The sequence below is a fragment of the Schistocerca gregaria genome, chromosome X, assembly GCF_023897955.1.
Source record: "Schistocerca gregaria isolate iqSchGreg1 chromosome X, iqSchGreg1.2, whole genome shotgun sequence".
In the NCBI taxonomy this organism is placed as follows: Eukaryota; Metazoa; Arthropoda; class Insecta; order Orthoptera; family Acrididae; genus Schistocerca; species Schistocerca gregaria.
The window spans coordinates 247,067,441-247,093,940 of record NC_064931.1 but is presented as its reverse complement, the minus strand read 5'-3'; the positions used below and the strand labels follow the sequence as shown (position 1 = coordinate 247,093,940).

The following is a 26,500-nucleotide window of genomic DNA, read 5'->3' as shown; positions in this document are numbered from 1 at the left end:
TGAAATTAACGCGTCGGCCGCACGTCCCGCTGGGCAGCCGATCGCTAATACGGCGAGGCGTCTGCCTCCCAATCACCGTCAGCACAGCGTGACCGCGCGCCCACGGTCCACGAGCTTGTAGACGCTACAGTCAGATGTCAATCAGTCTCGTTGCTGTTTGGTCGAATACTGTTATGGTGACTCACTGGCCGTGCAAACATACGAGAGGCAGTTGTAAATATTTAATTATACTCAAGTTGCGACCGTGAAACGTGAAGTTGTTAGTCTTTCTCTACATATTCAGCCTTCGATATGACACATTGGTCCCGATGTTGGATGACCTCTCTGAACGATGGTTTTATAAAGTCTGCAGTTTGACTGCTCAAGAAGAGTTCCATCTCAGAAATTTTGTCGTCGTTATACCAAAAACAGCTGTCACGCTCTGATTTATTCATCTGACAGAAGATAAACAAGTCACCGTGTACCAGGTCGATAGAAAACGGGGAGTGACGCAAAATTTTACAGCCAATGGAAGCAGATTTCAGATTGTGTACTGCGCAGTATGAGCAGGGGCGTTGTCCAGGAGAAGAAACTTCCTGTCGGACAATTTGGACAGCTTCCAGGAACGCTTCGTCTTGTGGGCATCTGGTAGTATCGTCAGGATATTTCGGTTGTATGTTTCTGTGACGGTCTGCCCCTTACGAGCTTAGCCTGTTATGAGATTCTATGGCAGCCAGAGAAAATCGGTGATGGTGATTCTACACGATTGTTTTGTTACTTGATTTCGAGGTGATAGTGATGCAACCAACAATCCTGCATTATTGTGTAACGGCTCCTCCAGCGGCGTACTACGGTACTCTGGCGCAGGATTTCAGTATGTACCAGGATGACAGAGATATATTACCTTGCAGGAAAGTATCCGAACAACCAGAATAGCGTTCTGCCTGATCTTTATGCAACCCAGATAACGTAATTATCTTGCAGGTCCTCTAATCTCTCTTCACTACAGTCGTTTGCCTACACAGAATGGCAGCTACAAGAGGGAAAAAAAGGTCAATTGTGTGTGAAATCTTATGGCACGTAACTGCTAAGGTCATCAGTCCCTAATCTTACACACTACTTAACCTAAATTATCCTAAGGACAAACACACATACCCATGCCCGAGGGAGGACTCGACTCTCCGCCAGGACCAGCCGCACAGTCGATGACTGCAGTGACACAGACCGCTCGGCTAATCCCGCGAGGCAGCTACAAGAGACCACTACATAAACAGTCTAGATGCAAATTAATAACACGATAATGAAAACATTAGATAGAACGCTATTTGAGCTGAGACAGTCTTTAGCATATGTAAACTCAGTTGTTTTACAATAAATAACATTCAGAAAACTAGTTTCACCTTGAAATTATATGACGAAAACTTTTTACAGCATCAGGACCCAGGACTCGTATCCGGCAAATGAGCCCCCTGTTAAATAACCACATGAGATCTTAACTAAGATTTCAATAGCAGATAGCAAAGAGTGGCACACATTTAATTTGAAATGACGTAGCGAAAAGTTTTGTGCTGGAATGGAATTAGAACCCATCACCTTATCGAATGTTACCGAAGCAAAATAAAATGTTCGATATCGCAATTTTTCACCAGTTGCGGGATGATTGGATGACGAGACGAAACAGTTCTGCCTTGTAGGGATTCGATTCTGGCACCTACTGCCGCTGTTTTCTAGCCACAAACAAACGTTAAGTATCGGTGTCTTTCATCAGTAGCGATGCCCACATAGCTGAACTGAAAATAATGTGACGAAAAGTTCTGTGCTAACGGAGGGTCAGATCCTCATATATCATCGTTGTTGATTATACACTCCTGGAAATTGAAATAAGAACACCGTGAATTCATCGTCCCAGGAAGGGGAAACTTTATTGACACATTCCTGGGGTCAGATACATCACATGATCACACTGACAGAACCACAGGCACATAGACACAGGCAACAGAGCATGCACAATGTCGGCACTAGTACAGTGTATATCCACCTTTCGCAGCAATGAGGCTGCTATTCTCCCATGGAGACGATCGTAGAGATGCTGGATGTCGTCCTGTGGAACGGCTTGCCATGCCATTTCCACCTGGCGCCTCAGTTGGACCAGCGTTCGTGCTGGACGTGCAGACCGCGTGAGACGACGCTTCATCCAGTCCCAAACATGCTCAATGGGGGACAGTTCCGGAGATCTTGCTGGCCAGGGTAGTTGACTTACACCGTCTAGAGCACGTTGGGTGGCACGGGATACATGCGGACGTGCATTGTCCTGTTGGAACAGCAAGTTCCCTTGCCGGTCTAGGAATGGTAGAACGATGGGTTCGATGACGGTTTGGATGTACCGTGCACTATTCAGTGTCCCCTCGACGATCACCAGAGGTGTACGGCCAGTGTAGGAGATCGCTCCCCACACCATGATGCCGGGTGTTGGCCCTGTGTGCCTCGGTCGTATGCAGTCCTGATTGTGGCGCTCACCTGCACGGCGCCAAACACGCATACGACCATCATTCGCACCAAGGCAGAAGCGACTCTCATCGCTGAAGACGACACGTCTCCATTCGTCCCTCCATTCACGCCTGTCGCGACACCACTGGAGGCGGGCTGCACGATGTTGGGGCGTGAGCGGAAGACGGCCTAACGGTGTGCAGGACCGTAGCCCAGCTTCATGGAGACGGTTGCGAATGGTCCTCGCCGATACCCCAGGAGCAACAGTGTCCCTAATTTGCTGGGAAGTGGCGGTGCGGTCCCCTACAGCACTGCGTAGGATCCTACGGTCTTGGCGTGCATCCGTGCGTCGCTGCGGTCCGGTCCCAGGTCGACGGGCACGTGCACCTTCCGCCGACCACTGGCGATAACATCGATGTACTGTGGAGACCTCACGCCTCACTTGTTGAGCAATTCGGCGGTACGTCCACCCGGCCTCCCGCATGCCCACTATACGCCCTCGCTCAAAGTCCGTCAACTGCACATACGGTTCACGTCCACGCTGTCGCGGCATGCTACCAGTGTTAAAGACTGCGATGGAGCTCCGTATGCCACGGCAAACTGGCTGACACTGACGGCGGCGGTGCACAAATGTTGCGCAGCTAGCGCCATTCGACGGCCAACACCGCGGTTCCTGATGTGTCCGCTGTGCCGTGCGTGTGATCATTGCTTGTACAGCCCTCTCGCAGTGTCCCGAGCAAGTATGGTGGGTCTGACACACCGATGTCAATGTGTTCTTTTTTCCATTTCCAGGAGTGTATGACAAGAGATATTAACTATGAAAATCTTTTTCGCTAATACGTAGGAGTGGCACGTTTGAACCTGAAGTGATATAAAAAGTTCTCTGTCTGACTGAGTGTCACAACTGACACCAGCTGCTAATGTTGACAATACACGGAGAAGTGTCAAAAATCATAATTATTTTTAATTTTTAGTTTGGTGTGTACAAGCTACAGCCTGTAAAGGTATGATGGAAATATTTATGCTGGATCAGGACTAGAGCCCAGACACGAGCCTTTCTTGGAGACCTTGAAAAGTTATGAATGTGGCGGAACAACTAAACGATTGAACTGTATCGCCCAGAAGCGACCCAGTCCCGTGAGAGGAGAGATCTGAGGTCACATCCCAGTCCATCACCAACATTTTCAACAATTCAAATGCAAATACGATAAGAAATTAGTGCCGTGTGACTTTACATAACGACTGTTTCATTATAAAATCAAATTTCTGTTGTAAGTGAGCTACATTCCACGACTTCTGCCTCTGCCATGGTCAAACCTAAACAGAGTCTCTACCAGTCGGTCACGAAGGGGCATCATGTTTAATTTGGGTTGGGGACCACGGCGCAGGCCTACGTTGATGAATTAGCGTCACCAGAAGTGAAAGGGATCTCTTCTTGTCAGTGAAAAATGGTTGCCTGACTTGTGAAGCGCACACAGCCCGTAAGCATACGAAGCCAGAATTATTCCAAAAGAACACCCATCTACAGGTACATACAGGGCGGTGCATGATTTTGTCGTAACGAAAAGTACTCCATACTGGACGTGAAATTTGTCTATGTGGTGGTGGATTACAACGGGGTAAAAACGTTCATTTGTTCGTCTTCTTTGATATCCACCAGCTGTCTTGGCTAACCAATGTATATGTTGATTTGATTTTGTAGCCACTGATGTTGTTGTTCTGGTCTTCAGTCCTGAGACTGGTTTGATGCAGCTCTCCATGCTATACTATCCTGTGCAAGGTTCTTCATCTCCCAGTACCTACTGCAACCTACATCCTTCTGAATCTGTTTAGTGTATTCATCTCTTGGTCTCCCTCTACGATTTTTACCCTCCACGCTGCCCTCCAATACTAAATTGGTGATTCCTTGATGCCTCAGAACATGTCCTACCAACCGATCCCTTCTTCTAGTTAAGATGTGCCACAAACTTGTCTTCTCCCCTATCCTATTCAATACCTCCTCATTAGTTATGTGATCTACCCATCTAATCTTCAGCATTCTTCTGTAGCACCACATTTCGAAAGCTTCTATTCTCTTCTTGTCTGAACTATTTGTCGTCCATGTTTCACTTCCATACATGGCTACACTCCATACAAATACTTTCAGAAATGACTTCCTGACACTTAAATCTATACTCTATGTTAACAATTTTCTCTCCTTCATAAACTCTTTCTTTGCCATTGCCAGTCTACATTTGATATCCTCTCTACTTCGACCATCAACAGTTATTTTGCACCCCAAATAGCAAAATTCCTTTACTACTTTAAGTGTCTCATTTCCTAACCTAATTCCCTCAGCATCATCCGACTTAATTCGACTACATTCCATAATCCTCGTTTTGCTTTTGTTGATGTTCATCTTATACCCGCCTTTCATGACACTATCCATTCCGTTCAACTGCTCTTCCAAGTCCTTTGCTGTCTCTGACAGAATTACAATGTCATCTACGAACCTCAAAGTTTTTATTTTTTCTCCATGGATTTTAATACCTACTCCGAATTTTTCTTTGATTTCCTTCACTGCTTGCTCAATATAAATATTGAATAACATCGGGGATAGGTCAAAACCCTTTCTCACTCCCTTCCCAACCACTGCTTCCCTTTCGTGCCCCTCGTCTCTTATAACTGCCATCTGGTTTCTGTACAAATTGTAAATAGCCTTTCGCTCCCTGTATTTTACCCCTGCCACCTTATGAATTTAAAAGAGATTATTCCAGTCAACACTGTCAAAAGCTTTCTCTAAGTCTACAAATGCTAGAAACATAGGTTTGCCTTTCCTTAATCTAGCTTCTAAGATAAGTCGTAGGGTCAGTATTGCCTCACGCGTTCGAACATTTCTACGGAATCCAAATAGATCTTCCTCGAGGTCAGTTTCTACCAGTTTTTCCATTCGCCAGTAGAGAATACGCGTTAGTATTTTGCATCCGTGACGTATTAAACTGATTATTCGATAATTTTCACATCTGTCAGCATCTGCTTTCTTTTGGATCGCAATTATTATATTCTTCTTGAAGTCTGATGGTATTTCGCCTGTCTCCTACATCTTGCTCACCAGATGGTAGAGTTTTGTCAGGACTGGCTCTCCCAAGGCTGTCAGTAGTTCTAATGGTATGTTGTCTACTCCCAGGGCCTTGTTTCGACTGAGGTATTTCAGTGCTCTGTCAAACTCTTCACGCAGTATCGTATCTCCCATTTCATCTTCATCTACATTCTCTTCCATTTTCATAATATAGTCCTCAAGTACATTGCCCCCTCCACCATTCTGCTCTCCCTTCTTTGCTTAGAAGTGGGTTTCCATCTGAGCTCTTGATATTCATACAAGTGGTTCTCTGTTCTCCAAAGGTCTCTTTAATTTTCCTGTAGGCAGTATCTATCTTACCCCTAGTGAAATAACATTATACACCATTACATTTGTCCTCTAGCCATCCCTGCTTAGCCATTTTTCACTTATTGTCGATCTTGTTTTTGAGACGTTTGTATTACTTTTTCCCCTGCTTCATTTACAGCATTTTTATGTTTTCTCCTTTCATCAATTAAATTCAGTATTTCTTCTGTTACCCAAGGATTTCTACTAGCCCTGGTCGTTTTACCTACTAGGTCCTCTGCTGCCTTCACTATTTCATCTCTCAGAGCTACTCATTCTTCTTCTACTGTAGTTTCCCCCACTGCTGTGAATTGTTCCCTTATGCGCTCCCTGAAACTCTGTACAACCTCTGCTTTAGTCAGTTTATCCATGTCCCCTCTCCTTAAATTCCCAACTTTTGGCAGTTTCTTTAGTTTTAATCTGCAGTTTATAACCAATAGATTGTGATCAGAGTTCACATCTGCCCCTGGAAATGTCTTACAATTTAAAATCGGGTTCCTAAATCTCTGTCTTACCATTATGTAATCTATCTGAAACCTGTCAGTATCTTCAGGCTTCTTCCATGTATACAACCATCTTTTATGATTCTTGAACCAAGTGTTAGCAACGATTAAGTTGTGCTCTGTGCAAAATTCTACCAGGCGGCTTCCTCTTTCATTTCTTAGCCTCAATCTATATTCACCTACTATGTTTCCATCTCTCCCTTTTCCTACTACCGAATTTCAGTCACCCATGACTAATAACTTTTCGACTCCCTTCACTTTCTGAATAATTTCTTTTATTTCGTCATACATTTCTTCAATTACTTCGTCATCTGCAGAGCTAGTTGGCATATAATCTTGTACTACTGTAGTAGGCGTGGGCTTCGTGTCTATCTTGGCCACAATAATGCGTTTACTATGCTGTTTGTAGTAGCTTATCCGCACTCCTATTTTTTTATTCATTATTAAACCGACTCCTGCATTACCCCTATTTGATTTTGTATTTATAACCCTGTATTCACCTGACCAGATGTCTTGTTCAAACTGCCACCGAACTTCACTAATTCCCACTATATCTAACTTTAACCTATCCATTTCCCTTTTAAATTTTCTAATCTACCTGCCCGATTAAGGGATCTGACATTCAACGCTCCGATCCGTAGAACGCCAGTTTTCTTTCTCCTGATAACGACGTCCTCTTGAGTGGTCCCCGCCCGGAGATCCGAATGGGGGACTATTTTACACCCGGAATATTCTACCCATGTGGACGCCATCATCATTTAATCATACAGTAAAACTTCATGCCCTCGGGAAAAATGACGGCCGTAGTTTCCCATTGCTTTCAGCCGTTCGCAGTACCAGCACAGCAAGGCTGTTTTGGTTAGTGTTACAAGGCCAGATCACACTGTTGCCCCTGCAACTACTGAAAAGGCTGCTGCCTCTCTTCAGGAACCACACGTTTGTCTGGCCCCTCAATAGATACCCCTCCGTTATGGTTGCACCTACGGTACGGCTATCTGTATCGCTGAGGCACGCAAGCCTCCCCACCAACGGCAAGGTCCATGGTTCTTGGGGGGGGGGGGGGGGATAAGTCACTGATAAAAATGACATAATGGCCATCAGCGCGGACTAGCAAAACCTTAGGAAGCGGAAATTTTTATATGAAGTACTCGCTTTCCATTTCAGCTGCTGTAGTGCTATACGCATAAGTGGTCGGCGCCACATGTGCCACAGCGTACACACAAACGGTCTCCTAATTTCGGCGTTCATTTCATTTGGACGTGAATTATTTCCACATGCTGGAAGAGAAATTGGTTTTGATGAATGACGTTCTATGTTTCCCACTATGGTCCACCTAACTGTTGGCAAGTATGGTGAATTGTGACCACTGAATCTTCGTCAGTCACTTGCATTTAGACAACAATCAATGGCAGAGCACAAGCGATTTAATTAGTGTTAAACATCCCACCTACGACAAGGTCATTATAGACGAAGCACTGTAGGAATGGTAAGGATGGGGAAGGAAATCGACTGCGTCGTCCTCTATTTTAATCGGATAGTTACTAGATGTGGTGTCCGATACACTCAGTACCCTGCTGATGGTGACTCCAAAGTTCACAAGTATTGTAACTAAACCATAAGGTGCGACAGAGATTTTAAAAAATGGAATGAGTAGAATATGTCCAGAAGAGAATGGAGGCAAATCTTAGGGAACTCTGCACGACATTACATGAAAAGGAAAACTTTCTGATGGAAAAGCAATTGGCGGACAAGGTAGTCTATACAAATCATAAATAGGAAGCCTCAGAGAAAACTCTGATCTAGCAATCAGGAGAAACAGTGAAAATGTCACTGGGATAAGAAATTTGTTTGTGGTATGGTCTTATTGGACCAAACTGCTGAGGTCATCGGTCCCTAAGATTACTCAGTACTTAATCCAACTTAAACTAACTTACGCTAAGGCCGACAGACACAACCATGCTCGAGGGAGGACTCGAACCTCCGGCGGGGGAAGGTTTCCCATTGCTTTCAGCCGTTCGCAGTACCAGCACAGCAAGGCTGTTTTGGTTAGTGTTACAAGGCCATATCACACTGTTGCCCCTGCAACTACTGAAAAGGCTGCTGCCTCTCTTCAGGAACCACACGTTTGTCTGGCCCCTCAATAGATACCCCTCCGTTGTGGTTGCACCTACGGTACGGCTATCTGTATCGCTGAGGCACGCAAGCCTCCCCACCAACGGCAAGGTCCATGGTTCTTGGGGGGGGGGGGGGAAGTCACTGATAAAAATGACATAATGGCCATCAGCGCGGACTAGCAAAACCTTAGGAAGCGGAAATTTTTATATGAAGTACTCGCTTTCCATTTCAGCTGCTGTAGTGCTATACGCATAAGTGGTCGGCGGCACATGTGCCACAGCGTAAACGCAAACGGTCTCCTAATTTCGGCGTTCATTTCATTTGGACGTGAATCAGCAATCAGGAGAAACAGTGAAAATGTCACTGGGATAAGAAATTTGTTTGTGGTATGGTCTTATTGGACCAAACTGCTGAGTTCATCGGTCCCTAAGATTACTCAGTACTTAATCCAACTTAAACTAACTTACGCTAAGGCCGACAGACACAACCATGCTCGAGGGAGGACTCGAACCTCCGGCGGGGGGAGCCGCACGGACCGTGCAATACGCCTTAGACCGCTCTGCTACCCCGCGCGGCTGAGATAATAAAAGCTGTTTGGGCACCTCTGTTTCACAGAATATCCACTACAGGACATTCACACCACGGCCTCTGCCCATAAGGAAAGACACTGGTGCAAAAAAATTGCCGCACAAAGAAGGAATTTTGCGACATTAACAAAAGTTTGTAGATGTGTTTGTCCATCTAAAAGATTATGTCTATTTAAATTCCGAGGCAGTAGCATTAGAATGTGGCTAGTAGCGCCAGTAAGATACATGTAAACTAGCTTTCCTTTAAATATACGCTGCAACGATCGTGAGAGTTATTTACCTTCGAGTTTCGAAGAAGTGAGTTGATGTTAGTCAAGAATGCCTTTAAGGCGACAAAGGCACCGTTATCAACACTTCACTGATTTTGAACGAGGTTGTGGAACAGAGCTACGAGAAGGTAGATGTTCCTTCTGCGATATTGCAGAAAGGCTTGACAGGAATTTAGCTCAAAAATGTTCAAATATGTGTGAAATCTTATGGGACTTAACTGATAAGGTCATCAGTCCCTTAGCTTACACACTACTTAACCTAAATTATCCTAAGGACAAACACACACACCCATTCCTGAGAAGAATTTAGCCAGTATAAATGATTGCTGGCAGCAGTGATCACGAGAATGCATGGTCACAAGAAGACCGGGCTCTGGACGGCCACTTGGAACTACGGAGAGGGAAGGCCATTGTGTTCGGCGTATGGCTCTGGCGCATTGTACTGCATCTGGTGGTGGTAGAATTTATACGGTGCTCAACATCGAGTTCATCAGAAACCATCTTACTGAATCTGCAGCAGCAATTTGAGTTTTAGCTGGCACCACAGTGACACAATGAACTGTTACAAAGCGGTTACTTCAAGGACATCTCAGAGCCAGGTGCTGTGTAGTGTGCATATCACAGACCCCAAACTACCGCCATTTGCGACTTCAGTTGTGTCAAGGGAGAGGTCATTGGAGGGCAGGGTGGAAGGCTGTTGTGTTTTCTGATGCAAGCTGGTTCTTCTTTGGTGCCAGTGATGGGCGTGCGTTGGCCTGAAGGAGGCAAGTTGATGGCCTACAACCAACGTGCCTGCGTGATAGGCACGCTTGACTTGACCTACACTTGCAGTAATCGCCTGAGGTGCGATTTCCTATGACAGCAGGAGCATTCTAGCGGTTATCCCACGCACCCTGACTGCAAATTTGTCTGTCAATCTGGCGATTCCTCCTGTTATGCTGCCATTCATGAACACCATCTCAAGGAGTGTTTTCCTTTTCCAACAGGATAACGCTCGCCCACATAACAGTGTTGTAACCCAACGTGCTCTATAGAGTTCAACATGTTGCCTTGGTCTGCTCGTCCCATATAGCACATAAGTGACATCATCAGACGACGATTCCAGCATCATCCACAAACAGCATTAATCGACCCTGTATATTGCTCGACCAAGTGCAACAATAATGGAACTCCATCCCACAAACTGACACAGGGCACCTGTAAAATACAATCACACACGTTTGTCCTCATTCATTCAACCTTCTGACGGTTACTCCGGTTATTAATGTACCAGAATTTCACATTTGCAATGACTTGTCTCGCGCTTGTTACCTAGGCAATGTATTTCTTCAAATGGTTTAAATGGCTCTGAGCACTATGAGACTTAACTACTGTGGTCATCAGTCCCCTAGAACTTAAAACTACTTAAACCTAACTAACCTAAGGACATCACACACATCCATGCCCGAGGCAGGATTCGAATCTGCGACCGTAGCAGTCGCGCGGTTCCGGACTGCGCGCCTAGAACCGCTAGATCATCGCGGCCGGCAGGCAATGTATTCCAGCTTTTTAATTTCTCTACATTAATTACTTTTTGGTGTTGAAATTTTTTGTGTACTTGATCCTGAAAATGCAGAAGTTCTGAAGCAAATGGACAAAACTATACTCATGCCCAACCCATGGCAGAACCTGTTATCGTAACACTAAAGTCAGTATAAAGAGATCTTTCAGATTCTAAACGCCTAGAAAAATGTTTACGTGGCAAAAAACCCATATTTCCCTCCCCCCTCCCAAAAAAATCCATAATTGCGTTTGGTATAGATTGACAATACCTGATTTTGTTGACATGTCAGCTTTTCAGGTTGGTGTGATGGTTGCTATAAGGTTTTAATGATGGAGTAAAAAGGAGACTGAAAACCATGAGTAGACTAGACATCGAAACTGAGGATAACATAAAAAATGAAACTCTGCGAGTGTACTGGCAGTGAGTCGCTAAAGTTGAAACGCTACTAGAGACACGACGAAAAATGCTAGATCAACAAAAGAAAGAAAGAAAACTATATAACATGAAAGGGACAGTCAGGATTAATAATATTATGAGAGTGGAATGTTTTGACATGTTATCATTGAGAAGAAAATGACATGCAAATATTTAGTTTCAATTTCCTCTAATCAACGTCTTTGCATACATAGGTATTATTATCTCATCCTATATCAAAGCTACAAAAACTTAATTCTGCATGAATAGTAATGCAGTGCTTACCTACACAGTGTATCAGATTATATGATATTCCAGAGCTTTGTGTTGTTCAGGAGTACGACGCGAAAGTCCTTCGCACATGCATCCATGTCTGGGAATTTGCCACCGGGCTTCTGAAAAACACAGATACAGCAATATCGTATTTATCCGCCGAAAACGGACAATCGTCTTTCACATAAAATGTTTCCCCTGTACAGAAATATACATAATGGATGTAAGAGTGCCGGTTGCAGACTCGTGGTTTGACTACATATGGAAGTTTTTGATCTAGATGTGACTCGTACTCGGATAGACTAATGGCAGCGTGCTCCGTCAGAGGGTTAGATGCCCTCTGCAATAAAAAACTGAGTGAACGGATCAACGATGAAATTTAACAGGTGTCATGGCACATCCACCCTGAACATATGCCACGAACAATTACGAAGAAAATGAGATAAAAAAAAAGAAAAAACATGGTAAGATGAACGCTCGTGATAAGTAGAAAATCAGGGTACGAGTCCCAGTCCAGCACAGAATTTCATTTTCTTCATACCGTTATATAGCCGATGGGTGTTCACATCCATGTCAATCAGATTATTCAAAATGTATTGAATCTTTTGAGCTGGAGCGTTTAATATATTTTTAAATTATAAAAAGAAACTGATTTCAGAATTATTTTTTTTTAAATACACGAAGCAAGAAATTGATAAATATTCCTCCTTTATTCTTTGAATAATTTAATAATTAAAAGCATAAAACTTGCTTCAACCTTTTATTTTGATTAGTGTGCAAATACAGTGTATCCAAATTAAAAATTACATATTCAGCACGTAACATGTAAATACCTTTTCACTCCATTATGAATCCCACAGTCTTTAATATTTTGTCACGTAGGTTTCATAATATAGAAACACTGAGTACAGTGTGCTGAAAAACATTACATCATTATTTACTTAATTTGTAGACTAATAAATATAGCTATTCGAAGTGATATGTTTTTAGACTGGATAGTACATCTGAGTACATGTGGCAAGAGCAAGCCATTAATGCTCATTTTCCCCTGGGCAGTAAGCCAGGAGCTGAAATGTGGACATACAGATGCAAAACAGTTAAAACATTTAGCTTATGTACAGACTGTGCAGAAAACACCGTGTAGTAAATGTTTTTGTGGGAAGATTGTTCGATGTAGTGAAAAAACAACCTATTTTACATACAGTGTATTTTCGCTCAGTGTTTTTTCCTTATGGAGGTAGTGACATGAAGTTGGACTCTAAGATTTACATTTTTCACACAGTTCTTTTACCAGCTAATTATTCATCTACCTTTTCGTTGGGAAAATGCAACACAGGCAGCGCTCACATGTTGCAATATACTGATGAGATTGAGTAATGATACTTTGTATATGCTTCAGCAAGTTTTTACGTAATAGAAACTACACATATTTGTAGCATTGTCAACCTGCAACATCTACTGACTAACATATTTCTCTTGAAAGTGTTTTGTGGTAAACAGCAGTACAAAATTCAAATGGCTCTGAGCACTATGGGACTTAACATCTTAGGTCATCAGTCCCCTAGAACTTAGAACTACTTTAACCTAACTAACCTAAGACATCACACAACACCCAGCCATCACGAGGCAGAGAAAATCCCTGACCCCGCCGGGAAAAACAGCAGTACAACTCGGAACTCCATATCTTCTCTTTTACCACACTCATCAATTCAAAACCTGAATACTGGATGCTGTAGACATTTAAGGTGAATCTTCATTCTGTTTTTCGAAAACATAACATGTTTCAGCTCTGAAGGGAACAGCATGTAGGAGATGTTTACTTTGTTTGCATATGGGAAATATTTAGATACACAATGTGCATTCTTATTTACAGGATTTAATTCTACTACAATAGAACACTTAAAACAGACACTGTCATAAGCCTGAACATGTATTTGTGCAGTTTTATTTCCTGTTGCATTATGTACTTTCGTGTGTACACCTGTATGAACTCCCTTATTTGCATTATCGTTAACGTGCAGTAGAAACATTTCTTTTTATGGTTGGTTGGTTGGTGGTTAGTGGTTAACGTCCAGTCGACAACGAGGTCATTAGAGACGGAGCCCAAGCTCGTGTTAGGGAATGATTGGTAAGGAAAGCGGTCGTGCCCTTTCAAAGGAACCATCCCGGCATTTGCTTGAAACGATTTAGGGAAATCACGGAAAACCTAAATCAGGATGGCTGGAGACGGGATTGAACCGTCGTCCTCCAGAATGCGAGTCCAGTCTGCTAACCACTGCGCCACCTCGCTCGGTTTCGTTTTATGCCCATCCAGAATCGTGTACTTGTAAAGTTTTCAGTTTCTTCAAAAGTCGCAGTCATATTGGTTTAGTATCATTCACTGATGTCATCAGGGAGCGACAGTGGCATGTTCCTGGTGTTTATTTACCTATCCCTGAAGCGGTCTAATTCCGCAGGTTCTCTGCTTCTGCTGAGTCAGCGTTCTTATCACGAGAACTCAATCAGGAGAACTACCGATTCTGTATCTTTTTTTTGATTAAAAAAAACATGTAATCATAGACGTGACAAAACCAGATTGAATTACACACTGTACAACAAAAAAGGAATACTTACGTCTTTTTTGGCGAATTTTCTACTGTGCTCTCTCTATTACTAGTTGATCAGTGTTGACAGTTTGGTTGTCAAAACATAAATAACTTCAGCCTCTTGGAAGATCTCTCCTGTTACACCCTTGCTTCCCTGTTGAGTAAGCAGGTGCCTCTTAGCTGGTATGATAAATCAGAGACTACATTATCATATTCCCAGAAACACTGTTTCCCACATTAAGCATGTCTTATGACAGAAAGCAAGTTAAGTCACGACATGAAGAAAGCGGGTTTAGATTTGCTTCCACAGATTAGCTAGATCTTATTGCACTTCAGTTTCTCCTGACTCTATACCTGGTTTTCAGATAGTATTTAGCACGAAGCAGCGCCTAGCGCCTAGTACATAACGCCTAATGTATAACGCTTAGTGGTATAAATTGAGACGTTTGCTTTTAATCGGTTCAGTTGTGACTGGGTATTGAAGCTGTCATCATGTCTCATGGGCAGGGGTAATCCTAGCCCTGTCTCACGTGTAGATGATCTGTTGATTTTATGGAATTACATTTTCCTGGAGACACATCTGTCTCAAATTTATCTTCGATAAGGATAGAATCCAATCCAATGATTTACAGTTTGTGCCACAGCCGAGATTTGAACCAAAATCTCCTACTTACTAGGCAGATGTGCAAACCACTACGCCTCCGTAGAATTTTAACTACTACAACTGCGTGAACTACCCATGTGCAACACCCTCAGCTTCTATCCTTATCAAAGATAAAGTTGAGATTCATATGTGAAGGAAAATGTGATTTCATCGGATCAATAATCCAAGAGAAATATTCGAAGAAAACGGGAATCTCTGCCAAAAGGACAAGCTGAATGTCATGACTCTGAACTATAAAATACACTCCTGGAAATTGAAATAAGAACACCGTGAATTCATTGTCCCAGGAAGGGGAAACTTTATTGACACATTCCTGGGGTCAGATACATCACATGATCACACTGACAGAACCACAGGCACATAGACACAGGCAACAGAGCATGCACAATGTCGGCACTAGTACAGTGTATATCCACCTTTCGCAGCAATGCAGGCTGCTATTCTCCCATGGAGACGATCATAGACATGCTGGATGTAGTCCTGTGGAACCGCTTGCCATGCCATTTCCACCTGGCGCCTCAGTTGGACCAGCGTTCGTGCTAGACGTGCAGACCGCGTGAGACGACGCTTAATCCAGTCCCAAACATGCTCAATGGGGGACAGATCCGGAGATCTTGCTGGCCAGGGTAGTTGACTTACACCTTCTAGAGCACGTTGGGTGGCACGGGATACATGCGGACGTGCACTGTCCTGTTGGAACAGCAAGTTCCCTTGCCGGTCTAGGAATGGTAGAACGATGGGTTCGATGACGGTTTGGATGTACCGTGCACTATTCAGTGTCCCCTAGACGATCACCAGAGGTGTACGGCCAGTGTAGGAGATCGCTCCCCACACCATGATGCCGGGTGTTGGCCCTGTGTGCCTCGGTCGTATGCAGTCCTGATTGTGGCGCTCACCTGCACGGCGCCAAACACGCATACGACCATCATTGGCACCAAGGCAGAAGCGACTCTCATCGCTGAAGACGACACGTCTCCATTCGTCCCTGCATTTACGCCTGTCGCGACATCACTGGAGGCGGGCTGCACGATGTTGGGGCGTGAGGGGAAGACGGCCTAATGGTGTGCGGGACCGTAGCCCAGCTTCATGGAGACGGTTGCGAATGGTCCTCGCCGATACCCCAGGAACAACAGTGTCCCTAATTTTCTGGGAAGTGGCGGTGCGGTCCCCTACGGCACTGCGTAGGATCCTACGGTCTTGGCGTGCATCCGTGCGTCGCTTCGGTCCGGTCCCAGGTCGACGGGCACGTGCACCTTCCGCCGACCACTGGCGACAAGATCGATGAACTGTGGAGACCTCACGCCTCACCTGTTGAGCAATTCGGCGGTACGTCCACCCGGCCTCCCGCATGCCCCACTATACGCCCTCGATCAAAGTCCGTCAACTGCACATACGGTTCACGTCCACGCTGTCGTGGCATGCTACCAGTGTTAAAGACTGCGATGGAGCTCCGTATGCCACGGCAAACTGGCTGACTCTGACGGCGGCGGTGCACAAATGCTGCGCAGCTAGCGCCATTCGACAGCCAACACCGCGGTTCCTGGTGTGTCCGCTGTGCCGTGCGTGTGATCATTGCTTGTACAGTCCTCTCGCAGTGTCCAGAGCAAGTATGGTGGGTCTGACACACCGGTGTCAATGTGTTCTTTTTTCCATTTCCAGGAGTGTATATTTAAACTCATTTCTCAACTGTTATGGAGATTCTAATGTTTATTTCAGTGGAAGATGGACAATATGAATACAAGGTAAACAACATATTTATGATATGAGAAGACTGATATATTGGACGAGGATGGGGGAGAGAGGGTGGGAGGGAGGGAGGGAGGGAGGAGAAGGAGGAGAAGGAGGAGGAGAGGAAGAAGAAAGAAGAAGATGAATACAATGAATGGTGATGTAGGTGAAGAAGAGACAGAGCGTCAAACGGCAGCATCTTTTTCTTTTTTTTCCGAACCAGCAGACAAAATACATGATTCAGTGTATTTATTTATTTGTGTGTCATCTGAATCAATATTTTACAAGACATGCATATGTGGATGCACAAACCAGACGTTTGATACTGGAGAATTCGTAACATGGTGTGATGGTTTGACAATGTAAAGGAAGGCAATGAAAATATATAAAATATGATTTTACACACTTATTTTTTGATAATTTAGAGAATTTTATTTTACACACTTATTTTAATTACAATTTTGATTTAGTTGCGTATCTATTCCACATGTATACATAAGTACTTTGTCATACTTATAAATTACACACAACACACACACTAGCACAGACACACAGACAGACAGACACACACACACTAGCACAGACACACAGACAGACAGACAGACACACACACACGCACTTACAGTAGAGTACACAATTTGCATAGCTGCAGATGGTATAAACACAAGATTCCTTTGCACGTACTTTACATAAGCGTTTATTTATTTTACACACATCATTTCTGCAATAGAATTAATATTTCTTTCCACAGATATGGAGCAAAAATTCGGACACAGTGTAAAAGCAAACTTACTGTTTCTTTTATTTCTGATGGCAGTCTATTATACAGTTGACTGCATCGGTTAAATGGTGAAATTTTAATGCAGAGGTATGCTCTTTTGGAGTATGGAGTTTCATTTTCTGTCTTGCACCATGCTCATCAGCATTATCATTTTGTTCACCTTGTAAGTAGGCTGATTAAGTTTTTTTTTATTGGTAACGCCGCCGCCACGTAGCGCTCTGTATAAAAATCACTGGCTGTGCCGTGTGCAGTCTGTGGCTGGTTGGCATTGTTGTAATACTCGCCATTGTAGTGTTGGGCAGCGGCAGCTGGATGCTAACAGCGCGTAGCGTTGCGCAGTTGGAGGTGAGCCGCCAGCAGTGGTGGACGTGGGGAGAGAGATGGCGGAGTTTTGAAGTTTGTAAGAGTTTGTGTCATGAACTGATATATATATTGTGACTATGGAGGTAAATACATTGTTTGTTCTCTATTAAAATCTTTCATTTGCTGACTGTGACTATCAGTAGTTAGTGCCTTCCGTAGTTTGAATCTTTTATTTAGCTGGCAGTAGTGGCGCTCGCTGTATTGCAGTAGCTAGGGTAACGAAGATTTTTGTGAGGTAAGTGATTTTTTAAATGTATAGGTTAATGTTAGTCAGGGCCATTCTTTTGTAGGGATTTTTGAAAGTCAGATTGCGTTGCGCTAAAAAAATATTGTGTGTCAGTTTAAGCACAGTCTTGTATAATTTTTTAAAAGGGGACGTTTCATATAGCACAGTCGTGTATAAATTTTTCAAAGGGGACGTTTCATATGTCGACCCTTGGCTAAGGATACCTGACTGGAATCTTCTCATTTTTTCTTGTAGTTTGTGTAGTTAGTGTAGCCTTTGTTTATTGCTAGCGCGTAATCATAGAGAGAATTTCCTTTGTAGTTGCAGTCTTTCATTGTTGTACAGTAAAATAGTTGTGGCATGCATGTAGTTTTGCACGAAGTATTTCGCAGCTGCGCTTGCAATTAACTAGATATTAATTTCAGTGCTATGTTAATGTGTTCTCTTATTTTTGTTCTTCAAATTGTGTTTTTCTGTGTTGCCATGTGAAAAATTGTGACAATAATGGCGTGTTAAAAACGTAACACTAGGCTCCAAAGTAAACTGAGAAATGACAGTGAAGACGAAAGCAGTGTGTTAGCGTCACCATGTAATGAATTCACTAACGTTCAAAGTAGTAATTTGGTAATAGCGCATAGGGAAATGGAGCGGGCTGCAAATAATGGTGTAGGCAGTGAAACAATTAGTGAACAGGGAAGCATTATCGATCGATCGGTCGGCAACAGCTCGCCTCACGATTCCGAAATGACAGGACACAATCTTGCAAATACTGTAGATTCAGATTTTGCGTCCTCACCGTTTTCTCAAATAAATCAAGACACATTTTCTGTTTTTCAAACTGCGAATATTGGCGGTTCAAATGCATTGCCGAATAGCACTAAGGAACATGTTTCAGACACCAGTGCACTGTTATTACAATTAATGCAACAAATGGGACAAAAGCTTCAATAGTTAGACACAATGGAACAAAATCAGAGATAAACACAGCAACAGTTGGACACAATGGAACATGATCTTCAAAAGTTAGACACAATGGAACAAAATCTTCAAAAGTTAGACACAACGCTTGAACAAAATCAGAAACAAATGGGACAGAATCTTCAAAAGTTAGACACAATGGAACAAAATCAGAGACAAACACAGCAAAAGCTTCAAACGTTAGACACAATGGAACAAAAGCTTCAAAAGTTAGACACCACACTTGAACAAACACGTGAAGATTTAACTAATGAGTTACATAACATCGAATCGAAATGTCGAAAAGTCTGTAATGACGTAAAAACACAAATTTGTGAGCATTTCCAATCTATTTTTTCGCGGCATGAAAATGCATTACAGAATCACGAAGCAGCCATAAAAGAACTGCAAACTATTGTTCATGAAAATCATGAGACCTTGCAAGCTAAAATTGACTCAGTTGGATCTACCGATTTGGTTACGCAACTTGCAAAAACTCAAGTGAACTTAAAGGACACCGTAGATACTCTGAAAATTGGTTCAGAAAGACACACAGAGGAAATAATTTCACTGTCGGATAAAGTAGCCGAACTTTCAGATCAGTTCACTAACTTATCTACGAAGGTAGATGATGATCTGAATGACACAAAACCTGTAGCCTTCACTGACACTGAAGAGTATGAACAAATTAGGAAATTCAAACAGAATCAAAATCAAATCAACACACAGTACAAAAGAGAAATGCGGGAAGTACAAGATCAGTTGGCTCAAGTAATACAAGAATTACATATTTCAGAGGACACTCGCGCCCCAGTATGGGAAGAGGGACATAGCAATACAGAACAACCACAAAATAATAACACAGGGCATTTCGGAAATCATGAAAGTAATTGGCAAGGTGCACCGAATTTTGAGATGGAACCGCCGATACGACGTAACAATGACCGATATGCTACCCGCCGACACGATGATTTTGACTATAAGCTGTTCATTACTGCACGTAAATTCAAAACATTTAAGAATTCTGGCAACGACATTCATCCACAAGCGTGGCTCCATCAATTCTCTCATTGTTTTCCTCCCAACTGGTCATTAGAACACAGATTAGAATTTATGTGTGGCTACTTGGAGAATGAACCAGCTGTAAGAATGCGATCGGTCATTCACGATTGTCATAGTGAAGGAGAATTTTATCATGCCTTCCTCTCAGCATATTGGTCTCAAGCTACACAAGACCGAGTAAAACATAGCATCATAATGATGAAACATTTCGAACAATCTGAATTTTCCAGTCTTGTCAAATATTTTGAAGACATGTTACATAAGAATCAGTATCTTTCAAACCCATACAGCCCCTCAGAACTCATCCGCATTTGCTTAATCAAATTGCCTGAACATTTACGGCATATTATTTTGATAGGACGTTGCAAAGACGACACTGAAGCTTTTCAGCGACTCTTACAAGAACTGGAAATTGACACTGACAATCGCGGAACGCAAAAACAGAAGCACAACAACTACAGGTCATATCCGTCGCAAATCCGCGATGAAAGAAATAACTACTGCACACGACAAGGCTATTCTCACAACACAAATCGTGACCAAAACAGACACCACCCGTATGACAACCACTGGCAGAGTAATAGTTACAGAGAAAGATCGTATTTCTGTAGTAATGAACATGACAGAGACAATCATAGAAACAGACAATATGGCAACCAGAACTATTATTATCACGGGAGACAGAATAACTTCAGACGCAAGGGTCCATCACGCAGTGATAATTCAGGGAGAAATTCTCCACCACATGACCGACAAACAAGAAATTACAGGAACTACCGACATGACGACAGACGATATAATCATAATAACAGACCGGAAATCCATCAGAACTGGCGAGATTCAAACAGGGTAGGGCCCTCTCGGCAAGGTGAATTTTTAGAAGTTAGGTCCCCTAATCCCATTAACGGCGCGCGCCAACAAAGAGACAGACAATGACTCACACCGCAGGCAGCCGCGTGCGCCGGCTGGCTCAGAGAAAAATAACGTAGACGCTAACCTTCAGAAAAAATTTTAGCATTCCGTGCCGACGTATACAACATGATAATTACTTGGAAGCTGAAACTCTGCGCACTAGAAAGGGTAAATGATTGCACCACATTTCACATGTAAAACCGTTTATTGAAAGATAATCTGCTTTTTAACTTTGTCTTTGCCATAAAACATTTCACTTCACATTTCTAGTATGCTTTGTCACACTTAGAAACTGTTAACATGCAACAATGTTTTGAAGTTCACTATCCAGTCTAGAACCTACGGAACATATTTAGACAGTATTTACGAGTGCATTGTTATAGTGAACAGACATCACTGTGTTATTTCGTGTGTACATTCTTGCTTGTTAGTTGCACGATTACGTAACGACTATAAGGATCACATGCTTAGAACATTTACCAGTATTGCTAATGAGATTTTAATGCAACATTTTGGTTTACTTGAAAATACATTCTGGATTTAAAGTACTTTCTGTGAGATACCAGATGATACAGTGGTTAGTTTATGTGACACCTACACGATTTTATCACGACGCTACTAATGAGTGACAATTTACAATGTTGCTTTTGCAGTTTATCTGTTTTATATCTGCACAGTTTTTCTGATTTTTTCTGGAAAGTAAAACATGTTTTAGTAGTAACGTTTGTGGTATAGCTACAATGAGACAGCCTTTTCTGTAGCACAACAATACGTACAGTGCAGTACTTACTTCATCACGGCAATAAGCGTAATAACTAAGATATCTATACGCAAAGCATTTCAATTTCGTTTATATGAGGTAAGTACATTGACTTCTGCAGGACTTAGCTTTCGAAGGACAATAACTACGACACTTCCACAGAGATTGTCTTACAGCAAGACGCACATTTAGCGCTACAGGACACGCATTTAACTATTTATTTTTCAACGTATTTGAATTACAAAGAAAGTTTTCCGTAATACATTTCATTCCATTGCTGTAATCTGTAACACCTGAGGATATAATTACATTAATCCTCAGGGGGGTACACGCTTACTTTGTGTACCATGTGTATGGCAAGCACAAGTAGCCCTAGCTAATATGGTATTTGCTTATACAACTTTACACATCGGTACCATATTTCTCTAACACATTAATTACACAGCTATCTGATCACTTAACTCGGAGAGACAAACATTTATTTTACTACATCAGTGACAGAAGTTTACGTAATTACACGGTTGGATAACTTCACACTTATGAAATTGTATTTTTTCAGTACTTTGTGAAATTTTCGTATTTTTTCGGAACCGTTGTGATACTATGAGAGCTTTGAATGATGTATTTGGTACGGGGTCATGATCTTTGAAGTACGTTTGGGGTAGATGACACTACTGAAATGAGCAGAGAATTTTTTTTTTAGGTTTTGAAATTATTGCTGAAAGCTATGACGTTTTTGAGATTTGACTGAGGTGTTATGATGTTATTATTACGACGACGATGTGAATTATGCTGCTGAGGTATGTTTAAGCTGATGCTATGTGAGGAATTTGATTATGCTATGTATTTCTTATGATTAAATATTGAAGAAGTGTCGACAAATATGTATATGTGTAATAAAGCAAGTAATAATGAGTAGTGGTTAGGGACTCTGGTTTGTGAAAAAGGTTGTTGAAAACCAAGAATCGTATTTTGTTATAAAATGTATGTAAATGCTTGAATGTATTACAATGCCGACGAAAATTTTTTGCACACTGTTATATTTACAGGATTTTGTTTCTACAGATTTGAAACGCAAATTGTCGACCTGTGAAATTTTTATATGAGACTGCCACTGTAGCGGAAACTGGTGTCGTAAATATTTCGATAAGAAAGTTAAGTGACCACCTGCACGTAATGCGTCGTTGGCGCCCAGCTGGGCGACAGCCACCAGGAAACAAGCCATTAGTGTGTGCCTTTCAGAAGCACAAGAAAAAAAAAGGGAGGCCATTGTCCTCGCTATTGACATTCCTTTGTAGAAAGCATCGCAAAAACGACACGCTCATTACTTGGAAAGATACTTACATCTCCACACTTGATTATGACAAGCGTCTTTCTACGAGAGTTGAGAGAATTTCTACTAACTTACGAAATGTCACATGACTATTGAATGATATGTTTATGCTTTGCTTTTCATGGTTGCTTATTTCATTTAATATCTGTTTTCCAGCTGTGTTGCATAATTGATTTTATAAAATAAAATTAAATGCATTTGCTAATGTGAACACTTTCTGCCAACATATCTATTAAATAATAATTTTAGGATCCATATTCTTTGAAAAAGGAGCACTTTGAATAGAAAGAACAATAAGAAGGGATTAATCACTGTAACTGAATACAAAATTTTCTTTTCAAGTACACGGTAATATTTTTTTACAATAAGTTTTTGTGGTGCACCATTTTAATTATATAGACATTGAGATGTGAATGGACATCTCCCTTTTCTGCATTGTTGTCTTTACTGAAATATTTTTTTCTGCTTGAGCTTTGTCATGTTTAGTTATAAGCTGTTGCATTTGCTTCTACTGTGTGCCAGGCATAGTGCTACTGAATTTCACTTTGTATTACTCTGTTAAGCCAGTTTTACTACGGATTTATTTTTTCTTGTTTGCTGCGCATTGCCTTATATTAGTTGTAATATTGCTACCTTTTTTTTGCCAATTTCCATTTGTGCTGCTGCATTGCCTCGTCCCTTAGTTTAGTATCTGAGCTCAGTAGATTTAAGTTAGCTTAAGAAGGGGTAGACTATGTAAGAAACTAACTATGATGAATTGGAAGAAAAGCATTGAGAAGCTTTAAAAAATGGTTTGGCCAAAAAAGTAGTGTACAGTGGAGAAAAACTATTTTTGAAAGAGGATGTGAACAGAATACAGAAAGCAGGTTTAGATAGGACTTTTTGGGAATAATGATGAATTAAGGGAGATCTCTTTGCAAAATACTGCAGTAAAACAAACCCTGTCCTCTACTTTCGTATTATCCCTCTATGTGTTTATGTACCCTTGTGTATTTGTCTTTTTCCTGTCTTTATGTGTTTAGCTAATAAGATTTATGTTGTAGAATTTTTCAAATACTATGTTATTTTCTTTGTAAATATGTTCAGACATTATTTATTGTGTTTTGTTTTAATGCTCATGTGTGAAGTTGATGTTTCAAAAGTTATTCTGATCTTTTATGTATGTACTTATGTCGAAATTTTTGTAACACTGATGTATTTGCTATTTCGTTTCTTTTGTAAAGCCTGTACTACTGCAAATGTTATCTGCATTTTTATGTTCTTTAACGATGTATTTTGTACCTTTGTTATTGCATTCTTATGTTATAAAATTGTAACTGACACCAGTTCATCAAATTAAGTAACTAGTAAATTACATTTCAGTGCACACATTTCTGTTGGTCATAGTATATGGACAATATGTGAGAAGTAGGGACTGATAGTGTTTGCACGTGTGTTAATAATTCAGTAAGGGACTGGATAACAGCATTGCTGGTTGTAAGGACATTTCAAAAACAATTTTTGTGAGTGCACAAGTGGTGGTTATGGACTTGCTATATTATCCGCAAGGCTCTTCAATGGTGATTGTGCGCCTGCACAGTCAAACAGATGGCTGCTGGCCATCTCTACAAGGACTACAGTGGGTCTACACCTTTGATGACCCACCAATTCCATTATTTCTACAAGGACTGCAGTGGGTCTGCACCTCTGGTGGCCCACCAATAGTAATCTCTACCAGGACTACAGTGGGTCTGCTCTGAGATGACCTACCTACCAATATTCTTCAAAACTTCGACTGACTCTGCTGTGGGTTTGCTCTGTTGTGGCCTGCATGTCAAGAGTCAGCACTGTCTTACCGTTGGAGGGACAACACTACTTCTTCAAGACTGCATGGAAATCCACTACTTCCGCGTGCATTTTCTTTTACTACTCAAACTTTGAGAAAAACACTGCAATTTTACTTTGATGAATGATCAGGACTGTCTTTATGGACTGTGAGAAAATTTTAGCTTCTGACCAACATTGTATCAATAAGTGTGTGCATTTGATATCTTTATTATAGTAATTATGAAAAAATTTATCAAATCATTATTGGCCACTGCCCAAAACAATTTGTAAAAATTTTTTTGTGGGGAGCATGGGGGCTATGTAAGTAGGCTGATTGTTTTTTTTATTGGTAACGCCGCCGCCACGTAGCGCTCTGTATAAAAATCACTGGCTGTGCCGTGTGCAGTCTGTGGCTGGTTGGCATTGTTGTAATACTCGCCATTGTAGTGTTGGGCAGCGGCAGCTGGATGCTAACAGTGCGTAGCGTTGCGCAGTTGGAGGTGAGCCGCCAGCAGTGGTGGACGTGGGGAGAGAGATGGCGGAGTTTTGAAGTTTGTAAGAGTTGGTGTCATGAACTGATATATATATTGTGACTATGGAGGTAAATACATTGTTTGTTCTCTATTAAAATCTTTCATTTGCTGACTGTGACTATCAGTAGTTAGTGCCTTCCGTAGTTTGAATCTTTTATTTAGCTGGCAGTAGTGGCGCTCGCTGTATTGCAGTAGCTAGGGTAACGAAGATTTTTGTGAGGTAAGTGATTTTTTGAATGTATAGGTTAATGTTAGTCAGGGCCATTCTTTTGTAGGGATTTTTGAAAGTCAGATTGCGTTGCGCTAAAAAAATATAGTGTGTCAGTTTAAGCACAGTCTTGTATAATTTTTTAAAAGGGGACGTTTCATATAGCACAGTCGTGTAAAATTTTTCTAAGGGGACGTTTCAACCTGTACCTTTAGTAGTGGCCTCTTTGAATTCATGGCCATTTCTACTGGAAATGAGGATACTAGTATAATTTGCAAAGAGTGCACTGGTAGTCGCACTGATGTTCAGCGGTAAGTCGTTTATGTGAAGAAGAAACAGAATTTGTCCAACTGCTGAACCTTGAGGCATGCCTTGTGCAATATTGCTATAGTCGGAGTAGTACATTTAGATATGTTCTTAATCATTGTGTTTTATTGTTACTTTAAGTTTCCTGTGTGTGAGATATGAGCTGAACCGATTTAGAGCGTTGAATCTGATGCCATATTACTGCTGTTTGTCTTGCAGAATTTTGTTGTCTATCACACCAAATGCCTTTGACCAATGTAGGAAAATCGCAACAGCTTTTTGTTCTTTGTCTAGACCATCTATGGTTGAGTGTGTACACTCATATACAGCAGTTGTCTTGGACTTATGTTTCCTAAAGGCACGCTGAGGATAAGGGTGGATTTGTTTCCTTTCCAGAAAAGTAATTAGATGTTGGTAAATTAATATCTCTGTAAATTATTAAACACAAGTAACTGTCATATGGATCTGTTATTTCCCAAATAATTGTCTTCCCCTTTCTTAAAGGGGGCAAAGTCCTGTTGGTTATTGGGAGCTCCAACGTTAGGCAGGTGATGGAGCCTCTTAGAGAAATAGCGTACAGGGCTGGAAAGAATTCCAACGTGTACTCGGTTTGTCTGCCGGGGGGCCTCATCCAAGATGTGGAGGCGGCCTTACCTGCGGCTATTGAGCGTACGGGGTGCAGTCATCTGCAAGTAGTTGCTCA

General features: G+C 41.9%; 1 long non-coding RNA gene across 1 annotated transcript in view; it reads right to left on the bottom strand.

The window, feature by feature from the left end:
- LOC126298545 (uncharacterized) overlaps positions 1-26,500 on the bottom strand; it is a 521,034-nt gene that overhangs the window by 109,508 nt on the left and 385,026 nt on the right. The window contains exon 2 of the long non-coding RNA XR_007552620.1: positions 11,586-11,695. This is a non-coding gene — a long non-coding RNA (uncharacterized LOC126298545). The remainder of the gene's footprint in view (positions 1-11,585; positions 11,696-26,500) is intronic.